The sequence below is a fragment of the Macaca mulatta genome, chromosome 8 (assembly GCF_049350105.2).
Source record: "Macaca mulatta isolate MMU2019108-1 chromosome 8, T2T-MMU8v2.0, whole genome shotgun sequence".
Taxonomy (NCBI): Eukaryota; Metazoa; Chordata; class Mammalia; order Primates; family Cercopithecidae; genus Macaca; species Macaca mulatta.
Genome location: NC_133413.1, coordinates 69,839,746 through 69,853,189, shown reverse-complemented (window position 1 = coordinate 69,853,189; position 13,444 = coordinate 69,839,746). Strand labels below are relative to the sequence as shown.

General features: G+C 34.4%; 1 long non-coding RNA gene across 1 annotated transcript in view; it reads right to left on the bottom strand.

Annotated features, from left to right (window-relative positions):
- The window catches only part of LOC144330794 (uncharacterized), a 183,237-nt gene extending 170,236 nt beyond the window's left edge, over positions 1-13,001 (bottom strand). Inside the window, exon 1 of the long non-coding RNA XR_013397276.1 lies at positions 12,948-13,001. This is a non-coding gene — a long non-coding RNA (uncharacterized LOC144330794). The remainder of the gene's footprint in view (positions 1-12,947) is intronic.
- Positions 13,002-13,444: the final 443 nt, after the last annotated feature.

Sequence of the window (13,444 nt, the reverse complement as noted above, 5' to 3'; positions counted from 1 at the left end):
ACACACACAACTGAATATTTTTACTTTTGAATTTCTACTTTTGAGTTCTACTTTGGGTAGCCTGGGCAGGCATAACTTCCCTGCTACTAGTGAGAAACGAGAAGAACCATCTAATGAGCAAACTTGTTTAGTTTCTCTAATACCAGTTGCCAACACTTACTGTTCCGAGTTTCCTTGCAGTCAGCCACAGTGACAGAATAGGAGACAGCATGGACATGCAGCCCCATGACTTAGAATGGGCAGTGGCTCCCATCAAAATCAGTGGAAGAGGGCTGGGCGCAGTGGCTCACGCCTGTAATCTTAGAACTTTGGGAGGCTCAGGCAGGATCACTTGAGGCCAGGATTTCAAGACGAGCCTGGGCAACATAGGGAGACCCCTATTTCTACATACAATTTATTAAAAATTATCTGGGTGTGGTGGCATGCAGCTGTGGTCCCAGCTACTCAGGAGGCTGAGGCGGGAGGATCACGTGAGCCCAGGAGGTGGAGGCTGCAGCAAAGCATGATTGTGCCACTGTGCTCCAGCCTGGATGACAGAACAAGATGTTGTCTCAAAAGAAAAAAAAAAAATCACTGGAAGAAACCACTTTGGTCCTCAGAAGCTTTGTTACACCCTTACCTCAAAGCCCATTCTTCATGACCTCAATCTTCAACTGCAGTATCATCTCTGCTTACAGTCCTCTCCTGACTTTCTTCAAGACAGAACAAATAGATACAAGTTCTTCCTCCTCTTTTTCTTATTTACTTCTTTCGGAAGGTAGACTTTTTTAAAGGAGGGGGTGGGAGGGGGACTAACAAAGCAGAGGGGACTTCTCTCCAGGGTAATAAAAGTGGGGCATCCAGAGTTCAGCCTTTCAAAAAACTTTAACGCTATCAGGTCATTTTAACAACCGTATTCTCAATACAGTTGTTGAGAATTCTTGCATCAAAACAATACAATGAAACATTTCTTAGTTCTGCCAGGTTCACTCCTGTGCTCTGCTTCCCAACAGCACGATGTGAATCACTCATCTTTTCCCAAATGTATTAGTGACATATTTTACTTCAACTTCCTAACTGCCATAACTTTTTCTACTTTTCTAAATAAGCAGTCTCTCTGAATATCCCTTCAAATCCATTAATGATTACTGTTTAAACATGAACAGTCTAAAAGATAAAATGCTAAAAATTAAACTTATTAAGATAGTTGGGTATATGTGATTTTTTTATTTTAAAATTCTATTTTGTTTTAATGTTATTACTGTACAAAAGTAAAATTTTTAGATAAACAATAATGTCTCAGGTGGAGGTTTAAAGACCTTCTCTGACAACTGCCCAGGATTCTGAGGAACAACGAGAAAATATATGTGTACATGCTCTGGAAATGGCAAGCCACCTGTCAAGTGAAACAGATTCCTATAAAAATCTCTACATTTGTTAGAATACTTAGCATCGTACCTTGGGAGAATTGAGACACTAAATTATTGTTTATGGAAAAAACTAATTAAGAGCTGGACTTACGTAACCAAAAAAGTCCTATAGTTTCGTGTATCACTTTATGCAGTTATTATAAAATGAAACTTATAATTTCTGGGAAAACAAAAGTAATAGATTTTTCCATTGTCATTGAAATGACTAAGCCCCAATACCAAGGATGTAAAGAAAAAAAAAAAAAAACCTTGTTTATTAATTTTCCAGGGGAAGTGGTTTTATTTTGTAATGTTAGGGGAAGACTTATGAGGTTACAATTTAGCCTTTTTTTCATAAATTTAATTTTAGAGCAGTTTTAGGTTCATAGCAAAGTTATGTGAAAGTTACAAAGATTTCCTATATGACCCCTTCCCCTACACAGGCACAGCTTCCCCAGTGTCCACATCCAACCACGGTGGTACATTTGTTAACCATTTGTTACAATTCATGAACCCACATTGACTCAGCATTATCACCGGAAGTCCACAGTTCCCTCCCAGTTCACTAGCCCCTGGCAGCTTCTGCCACTTAGCTTAACTTTTATAACAGTAACACCAGTTCTTCAGATGTTTTAAAATGCCTTTTTATACTTTCTCTATTGGTTACATAGAGGTGTATAGCTGCACGTCTCCCACCACCATATCCCCTACCTATTTGCTTCAAACATTATCTGTTATACAACACCATTGTCTGAAATGAAAACCTACAACATTACGGCGGGAAAGTTCACTAACAATTACTATTTAAACACCAGTGATGTAATCATTCGCTGGAAAAATATGAATTGAAGACCTACTATGGGCCAAGCTTTAGGGATCTAGCAATGAACAGGCAGATAGAGTCCATGCTCTTGGGTTATTTACATTTTACCTATGATATCTAATACATCAATGGTCTGGATGCTGAGTGAGCTGGTACATATTTCTGGATCTTGATCCTGTTTCTTATGCTTACCTTTTGAGAAAACAGCAAGATATGGAGATAAATATATTATCCAAAAATTTTACCTCAGAATTAGTGTCCCAAAGAGATTAGAGCTAAAGCCTAATGTGATTTTGTCTCTCTTAAATTATTTATCTACAAGTCCCAAGTAGACATTTTGAAGTTAGGTGACAGCAAAAGCAGAGATACATGCATTTTTTCTTCTTGCAGTCACCATAGCAGTTGCAGTAAAAATAACAATTAGTATGTGTGGGGTATATGCTAAGTGCTTCATATATATATATAATACATATATGTATGATATATATTATATATGTATGATATATATATTATATATATGTATGATATATATACACACACATATGTATATACACACACATACACACACCACAATCTCATCAGTCCTATAAAAATATGTATTATTGCCCAAACTTTACCCCAAAAATTGCCATGCTCAAAGCATACTTATTTAGCATCACATTGGCCAAAATGTGACAAATTTTGTAAGAGATATCAAAAAAGTATGAGATGCTACTATTTTCAAATGTAACAATGACCAAGACATCAGCAGTAGACACACACGCACAAATTAGAAGCACATTTACTAGTTCCTCTCTCACTCCTTCATTCCATTCTTTAGCAAAGACATATCCAACGACCACTTTATGGCAGGCCGTATGCTAATTTTAAGAGCTGTCTTGGTTAATAAGACATAATCCCTGCCTTCCAAGAGTCCTATCTAGTGCTGAAAGGCAGCAAGTAAACAGACAATTAAAATAATGTTTACTAATCTCTAAACTATGGGTATTTACAGAGTGACCAGAGAGCAATATGCATACTAAAGAGACATTTTTTATATATTCCCCTCCAATCTCCAAACAAATTGTTAAATTCCCCTTTGGCCTTCTGAGTATGATATTGGAAGTCATTATAACAATGTGATAGCAATTTTACTACTTCTGCTATTGCTGGCTGAATCTAAAGCAAACAGACATTATCAAAGTTATTGATTTAGTAATGACAAGTCTCAACATGAGAAAATATTTTAGAAAAACATGGGAAAAAGAAAGTTTGGGGTGGAGAATGAAATAAACACAAGACTACTTGTAAGAGGTACTTTGTGGCCTCATTCATCATTTTCAAGAAAATGTCTGCCAAATACCCAAGTTTGAAAAAACAGTTTATCTGTAACATTATTTCAAGTAAAAATTGGTGTTACATGAAAAAATGGTTAGTTCCAGTTGCACCTAAAATAATCACAACAGTGTTTTTTCCTTGCAGCAACCATAAATACCTCAATATGCAACAGGAACACTTCATGTATACTTCCCACTTCATCATGCAGAATAGACAAAAGGTGGATACTTGAGGATTGATAGTTCATAAAAATAATTATTTTTACTGCTTAATCAAGGTCATTCTGAAGCGAAACTGGCTTTTTTTTTCTTCTGCAAGTAGAAAATAATATAATGATTTCTTGTATGGTTTGGTACCACTGCCTTGATTCATACTAAAGTTCCAGCAGTTTTAACCACTATCGTTTCTGCACCAACCATTGCTTTTACACCACCAGTGCAAATGTCAACAAAGTGCAAAAGGCAAATGACACCTCGGGCTCCTCAGGAGTCCACAGACTTTACATTGCAAACTGCTACCTTAGGGCATATTATGCCATTCCCCTCTTACTCCTTCGTGTTCCTTCACAATCCACACCTTTTTCAAACTCCTTTTTATTCTCTAGTTCCTGGCCCCTCAAAACACAATAAATATTCCTCCACATGCTCCTACATAAAGTGTTGAAAAATGTGAGAGATATCAAAAAAAATCATGAGATGATACTATTTTCAAATCTAACAACGGTCAGGATATCAGGAGTAGACACCATAAAATTAGAAGTAAAGTTGCTAGTTTCTTTATCATTTAATTCATTTTATTCTTTCAGCAAAGAAACATCAAATGCCTACTATGTGCCATATCCAATGTTAATTTTAGGAGATTTCATGAAGAAATGGACCTCCTTAAAAAAAAAAAAAAAAAAACTGGCAAACTTAACTCTATGAAATACCTTGTAAAGACGAAAAGACAAGCTACAGACCAAGAGAAAATATTTGCAACCAAAAATATAACAAAGAACTAGTATCTAGAATGTAAGAAGAATTTTCAAAACTCAACAGTTAAAAGCAAAAACAAATAAGGACTAAAAGTCAAAATGAGCCAAAAACATTAAGAGACATTTCACTAAAGAGGTTATGCAGCTGGCCTTAGGAAAGTGCAAACTAAAATTACAATGAGATATCACTACACACTTGTCAGACTGGCTAAAATAAAAAGTAGTGACAACACCAAATGATCATGAGGATGCAAAGATACTGAATCATTCACATGCTGCTGGTGAGAATGAAAATGGTGCAATCAACACAAGGAAAATGTTTGGCAGTTTCTTGCAAATCCAAACATGCAACTCCCCTGTAGCCCAGCAATTTCACTCCTGGCCATCTATCCCAGAGAAATTAAAACTTAGGTTCACACAAAAACCTGTACATAAATGTCCATAGAAGCTTACTTACAATAGCCAAAAACTGGAAATGCCTTTCAATGGGTGAATAGTTAAACTTTGATGCATCCTTATCATAAAATATTGCTCAGCAATAAATAGAAATGAACTATTAATACATGTAAGAACTTGGATGAATCCCTCCAAGAAATAATGCTGAGTGAAAAAAGCCCATCCTAAAAGGTTACATCTGTATCATTCCAGTTATACAACGTTGCTGAAATGACAAAATTACAAAGACAGAGAACACATTAGTGGTTGCTAAGGGTTAGGAAGAGAGGAAGGAGGTGGGTGTGGTTTATAATGTAGTGAAGGAATGGTTCTGTATCTTTACTATCATGATAGATACATGATCCTACAAATGTGATAGAATTGCATAGAATCAAACACACACATATGAAACAAGTGAAATCCAAATAAGTGGATTTCACCAAAGTCAAACTTCTAGTTATGATATTGTACTAAGATTCACAAAATGTTACCATTGGAGAAAACTGGGTGAATGGTACATGAGATCTCTATTATTTCTTAAAATAGCATGTGAATATGCAACTATCTGAAGATAAAGTTAAATTTAGAAAATACATTAAGAAAAGTTTCAGGATACAAAATCAAAATTTAAAAATTAATTGTATTTATATAAATTAAAAATGTGTTAATAATACAAAAAATAAATATGAAAACAATTCAATTTACAATAGCATCAAAAATAATAGAACATTAATACTTAGAAATACACTTAACAAATAAGTGAAAAACCTATACACTGTAAGCTATAAAACACTGCTGAAAGAATGTAAAGAGTACATAAATAAATGGAAAGACATCCATGTTCATGGATAGAAAGACTTCATATTGTTGAGACGTCAATTACCTAAAGCAATCTAGAGCTTTAATCCCAGTGACATATTTTGCAGAAATAGAAAAATTCGCCACAGAATATATATGGAATCTCATGGATTCCCAAATAGTCAAAGCAATCTTGAAAAAGAAGAGCAAAGTTGAAGGACTCACACTTCCTGATTTCAAAACTTACTACAAAGTTACAGTAATCAAAACAGTGTGGCACCAACATAAAGACAGATATACAGACCAAAGAATAGAAAGCCCAGAAATAAACCATCATATATATGATCAAAAGGCTTTTGACAAGAGTGCCAAAACCATTAACAGGGAAAGGACAGGTTTTTAAACAAATGGTGCTGGAAAAATATAGTCACATCCAAAAGAATAAAGTTGGACTCTTAATTTACACTATAATATAATATAATATAATATAACATAATATAATATAAAAATTAACTCAAATTGTATCAAAAATCTAAGCATGAGTATAAAAACTATAAAATTTTAGAATAAAACACAGGAGAAAAGCTTCATGACATTGGATTTGGCAATTATTTCTTGGATATGACACTAAAAGTACAGGCAACAAAAGAAATTTAGATACATTGGACTTCATCAAAATTGTACACCACAGGACACCATCAACAGAGTGAAAAGACAACACAGAGAGGAAATATTTACAAATCATATATCTGATAAAGTATAAATGTCCAAAATATATTTTTAAAACCTCCTATAGCTCAAGAACAAAATAATCAAAAAATATAATTTTAAAATGGTCAAATAATGAATAGACATGTTTCCAAAGAAGAAATATAGGTGGCCAGTAAGTACATGAAAAGATGCTCAACATCCCTAAACATTAAGGAAATGCACATCAAAACCACAATGAGTTCATCTCACACATGTTAGGATGGCTATTATAAACAAACAAGCAAACAGAAAAGAAAAGTGTTAACATTACGCTAAGTGAAATAAGCCAGTCATGAAAAAAGAAATATTAGATGAACCCACTCATATGAGGTACCTAAAGTAGTCAAATTCATAGAGACAGACAGTAGAATGGGGATTTATAGGGGTTGGAGGCAGAGGAGAATGGGAAGTTATTATTTAACGGTATGGAGTTTTAGTCTGGGAAGACGAAACGTTTTGGAAACGGATGGCAGTGATGACTACACAACAATATGAATGTACTTATTGCCACTGAACTGTACCCTTAAAAATGGTTTAGATGGTAAATTTTATGTTATGTATATTTTATTAGAATAAACATAAAAAAACACATTAAATAACAACAACAACAAACACCGACAGGTAAAATAATGTAAAAAAAAAAAAAAAAAAAAAAAAAGGCCAGGGTGGTGACTCTCACCTGTAATCCCAGCACTTTGGGAGGCCAAGGTGGGTGGATCATTTAAGGTCAGGAGTTCAAGACCAGTCTGGCCAACATGGTGAAACCCCATCTCTACTAATAATACAAAAATTAGCCGAATATGGTGGCACACACCTGTAGTCCCAGCTACTTGGGAGGCTGAGGCATGAGAATCACTTGAACTCAAGAGGCTGAGGTTGCAGTGAGCTGAGACTGCACCATTGCACTCCAGCCTGGGCGGCAGAGAGACTCTGTCTCAAATAAATTAATAAATAAACAATAAAGTAAAAATGCTTTATTTTTCTAAAACTGTACTTTTTGCTGGCCTTGCACAGATACGCATAATGTAAATATTTTGTGGCTTTAAAAACTAACCTATCTTTACATTCATATAATTTTGTGATAAAAACTTGCAATTTGGTATTAAAGCATCTTTTAACGTATAGAATATTTTATTTAAGTGAGAACTAATGGAATTATTGCAGAATGAATATGTGAATTAAAATGCAAGCAATGATATTGTTATGTTTTCTGTAATTCTAGAGAGGAGAGTTGACTTCCCTTGAGATATGATCTTTCCAGACTAAAGGTGAAAAGCAAATAAAGTATTGCTCTGTTGCTTCATTACCTTATTAAGGAAGGTTGACTCTGTGTTTGGCCAGCAGAAAAAATAATTTATTTCACTGTCACTTTATTTATTCACCTGCAGCAAGGTAAAGATGTTACTTGTAATTTATTTAGCTTATATTGGACACCTACCCATCACAGGAAACATACCCTATTATTAGGAAAGCAATTATCTTCTCTTATTTGGGTAACATGTATAACCAAATTATTTATAATAAAAGTTTTCTACACATGAAATGTTCACGATTCTTAAACAAGTATTTCAAACTTTTAAAAAATCCATTTGCAGTAGTACATTGTTTTAGTTAAGAAATTATAACAAAATCAAAACTAAAATCATCTTGATACTTATGGTAATATGACTATGTATCTCAATTACACATGTTTTTAGAAGTGGCAATCGTGCTGAGTTAAATTAACTCTTACATAGATAAATACAGATTAAACTTTGTAAAAATCTTTCAAAGACTCTTAACTTTAATAGTTAAGTAGTAGTTATAACCAAAATTGAGTGACTGCTGGGTCAGAAAAAACAAACCTGAACATTTTTCACCTGATATAGCCTATGTAAACTGAAGTGATGTGGAAGCTACGAGATGCCTAATCCTAACAACCTTGTAGAAGAGTCTTCCAAATCCTACTAAACTCCTACTTTGTCTCATGAAAAGGGAGGCTCGGGACAAGACCATCATAAGTGTGCCTCAATAGGAGGGAAATCCTTTAGTCTTTATTATAGAATCAGAACAAAGTGAAAAGCATTCCAGAAATTAATCTTCAGGCCTCCTTTGACCTTCCTTCCAAGAAATCATGGACTACCTGAGTGTTCCCTTAACATACTAAAAGTGATACAGTGTGGGACACTTTCAGGGCGAGGCACTTCCCACAATCATCTTTCTCTTCTTTCGCTCCATCCTGTTCACAGAGATTGATTGTGATCAGTTACAGATAAGAGAGGTCAAGAATTTCAAATCATATATTTCTTCATAAAGGAAATGGATACTTCCGTATACAAAAACAATCCTTCTATTGGTCAACCTGAACTGGACTTGCTATGACCATAGAGAGCGGAGGGAGCTTTCTTCTCCTTGGTTTTCTGCATTAGATGCCCAGTGGTCCTGTAGGTCTTTACTAGATGGCTGTTTTTAAAATATGTAAATGTGCCTAAAAAATATAGAAAACCACAAAGCACTCTAGGATGGAGAGAGAGGGAGAAATAAACTAAGTGAAGTAGAGGCCATATTTAGCGTCATTAACTCAGTTGTTCAGTTGGCTCCCCAAAATATAGCTGGTAATAAAATCAGAATGGCCAAAGAAGCATAGCTGTACTCAAGTATATATTTAGAGAGGGTCTGATCCACAAGGGGTGAAAGTCCATGTAAATACTACCAGTTCTGAACAATATTTACATAACTTTCCCGGGATGCCCTGCCAACTTAGAACTGGGTAGACAAAATGGGCTTCAGACCTTGGGGAGAAGTTAGCAAGAACAAAGTAGGTGATCAGGGCCATAGACTAGTAGTCTGGGATACAAAATCAGGGTCCAGTCCTGGAGATAAACGGATATATATATTCCAAGAATTGGAGTGGATGCCAAATCCTAGAGGTTGAGCATGCAGGAGGGTTATAGATGGTAAAGCTAAAGGTCCAGAGATACACAGCTTCCTAAATTCAATACAGGATATAAATACAATTAATTATATATGTCTGGTATAGATAGAATTCTTAGCACATTTCCTAACCCATATGTACATAGGCCTGACCCAAAAGAATGAGAACTGAAATTACACTTGAAGGTGACATGCAACCTTCCTTAGTCAGAAAGTAGACTATCCTCTCATTAGTCTGGTTATATCTGATCTTTATTTATACTATGTGCAGAAGTAGAATTAATAGCCAATTAAAATATTTTTGAAAGTCAGAAAATATGACAGAAAAAATGATATGATTGTAACATTATATAAACAGCTTTCCACTAAATTCAACACTTATTCATTATTTTAAAAAAAAAACCTTTTAAACTAGAAAAACTAATTTTAATCTGGCAAAGAACTATCTTTAAAAATTATGCCTACAGTATGCAATATATTCAATGATGAAATCTTGAAAACATTCTCTGAGCTTGAAAAGGAAACAATGAAACAATGACCACCACTATAAACACTTTTATTTACTAGAAATTTTAGCAAATTTCAATTTACCAGAAATTTTAGCAAAATGAGGCAAATAAAATAAATAAAAGGCATAATGAAGCTACCATTAAGACAACATGGTTGTGTAATTGAAAATCTACATGAATCTACAGACACACTGTTAGAAATAAAAAGTAAATTTAGCAAGATTTCTTGGTAGAAAGCCAATAGAAAAAAATCATTTATATTCCTGTTTATCACTGAAAAAGAAAAAATGAAAATTTAAAAATAATATTATTTATAATGCCATTAAAATCATCATTTAGCAACAAATCTAAACAGAAATGTGCAACATGCCTACACTAATATGGATAAAATATTGTTGAAAAGAATTAGAGATCTTTAAAACATCAGGGTTATGCCATTTTCACAGATTAGGAAACTCAGTACTGTTTATAGATACTGTTTTAAGATAATGTTTCTCCTCAAATTAATCTATAGATTCAATGAAATCCTAAGTAAAATATCAGCCGGTTTTATGTGTGACAGGGAGCAGTGAAAAAATTATCAAAATTAATAAGGAAATGCAAAGGGCCAAAAATAGCCAAGATAGTCTTGAAGAAGATGAGTAAAATTGGTAGATTACACTATAAAATATTCAGAACTATTATCAATCTACAGTAATTACAACACTATAACATTGACTCAAAAGTAGACAAACTGGACAACAGGACAAAATAGAGTTCAGAAGCAAACCCACACATGCGCAGTCACCTTATAACAAAGCTGACTAAATTGCAGGGGGAGAAGTTACTGTGAGAATTATGCATATATGGGAACACACAAAATATACAGATATAAAGTAAAAATATAGATGTAGATATTTTGACACTCTAACATAACCAAAAGTCCATTCCAAATAGGTTGAGAAGATCTGAATATTAAAGGTAAACACTAATATGATAAAACAAAATTAACATTTTTAGAAGAAAATCTAATAGAATATTGTTGTAATTTTGGAGTAATCAAAAATGTCTATTAAAAAATGAAAAGGCCAAGAAACATCTGGAAAAATTCTCAACATCATTGATCAGAGAAATGCAAACTAAAACCACAATGAGCTATCACCTTATACCCATTAGCATGGCTACTGTCTAAAAACAACAAAACAAAACAGAAAATAATTGTTGGTGAAGATGTGAAGAAATTATAAAGCTTGGGCATGGTGGGATTGCAAAATAGAGCAACCCCTATGGAAACAGTATGGAAGCTTCTCAAAATATTAAAAATGAAACTTCCATATGACCCAAAAATCCCACTTTGGATATATAGCCAAAAGAATTGAAAACAGAGTCTTGAAGAGATATCTGTGAACCCATATTCAAGATAGGAGCAACCTAAGTGTTCGTGAATGGATGAATGCATGAACAAACTATGGTAGATAGATACATATACAATGAAATATTACTCAGCCTTGAAAAGGAAGAAAATCTTGTCATACACTGCCACATGGATGGACCTTAAGGGCATTGTGTTAAGTGAAGTAAGCCAGTCACAAAAAGATAAATAGTACGTGATTCCATTTATATTAGATATCTAAAGTAGTCAAATTCATAGAAACAAAGTAGAATATTAGTTACCAGGGGCTAAAGGGTGTGGGGATATAGGAGTTGTTTAATGGGTATGGAATTTTAGATTTGCAAGACTAAAAATTTCTGGAGACCTGTTTCACAACAATGTGAATTTACTTAACACTAGTGAACTGTACCTTTAAAAAAATGGTTAAGATGGTATATTTATATAAAAAGATATGAAAGCACTAAATTAGACTATACTAAAATAAAGATTTTTGTCAAGTTACCTGATAAGGCAATTGATAGAATGAGAGAAAATATTCACAACACATGTGTTAGCAAAAACAAAAAAAACAAAAAAACAAAGTATATCTAGGATGTGTTTTTTAATTGTAAGAATCAGAAAAAAAAAAGATATAGCAGTAGAAAATGGGCAAAACTTTCAACAGACACTTGAAATAAATTATATTCAAATAGCAGATAAACATATGAGCATCATTAGTCTCAGAGAAATACTAAAACTTAAAACAACAATTGAAATAAAATACTATTATACACCTACTAGAATGTCTAGATGAAAAAGATATATAACGCCAAGTGTTGGTGAGGGTGTGGGACAACTACAAACTCTTCTCATTCCTAGTAGAAGAGTACATTGGCATAACTACTTTGGAAAGCCCTTTGCTGGTATCTTCTAAAGCTAAATACACGAATATTCTATGATCCAGCAATTCTACTCCAAGGTATATTCCTGCATAAATGTCCACATTTGTTCACCAAGAGACAACTACTAGTACTAGTAGACAAGTATTAGAAATTTGTAACAGATGTACTAGATTACTACCAGCAGTACTACTCAACCAAATGGTCAGCTGAGGTAGAATGACAAATACATTGTGGTACATTCACAGCACAGAGAAGACAATACGACAGTGAGAACCAATGGTATTCAACAATGAGAGTCAACAAATACAACTGCTCCATAAAAAGAGATTCCAGTCACAAAATTGACTCCACCTATACGATTAATTGCCACGTTAGAAGTCAGCTGATTAGATGTCACGTATTCCTGATCTGAGCGCTGATTACATAGCTGTTTTCAGTATGTGAAAATCTATGTTGATGTATACTTACATAAGTACTTTTCTGTAGGTGGATTATAATTTATTTTAGCAAATTTACATAATTCATAAGGAAGAGGTTTGGCATCATCCTCTGCCCATTCAGTTTTCTTACCTTCTTCATCCAACTGGTTACAAAGTTCCATGAATACCACATTCTAAACATTCTCACATTTTCCCCAATTTCTATGTCCCCGGTTCCACTTTCTGCCTTCCACCCCCTTACTCTTATTTATTCATTCAGTAAAATGTTTGAAAACATGCATACTATGTACCTGGCACTCTGCTTGAACTGAGAATTCACGATGAACAGAATGCTATAGTGGCCCCTACCTGGTGGATGTGTTAATCTCCCATGCACCATGTGGCACAGTGATGATTCCCAATGCCAGTCTGACCCAAGTCAAACAATCAGGATCTTCCCTAGCATTTTGGTGGTGAGGGCGTGAGTTGTTGCAAACTTTGGGGAAAGGAAACTTTGACCCTTCCACCCACTTGCATAAATCTGTTCTACAGAAGTAATGGCACGAATGTATTTGCCTGTTTATTGCAACATTTTGTATTGTAACAAAACTTTCCATATGAGAGTACAAAACCTGAAAAATCTCCCGAAAGTCCATCAATGCAACAATCTTTCTTTCCTTTTACATTTTTCCTCCCTCTGTTTCTGGGGTTTTGCCTTCTTTTTCTCCTTTTGATCACTCTCCTTTACCACCCTCATTCGCACCATCCTCTCCTGATTGGCCTCCACTTGTCTCCCAGGACCAGCTGGTGCATTCCTCCATCTAGAATGTTCCTGGTACCCCAGGCACTGTGGAACGTGCTGCTTC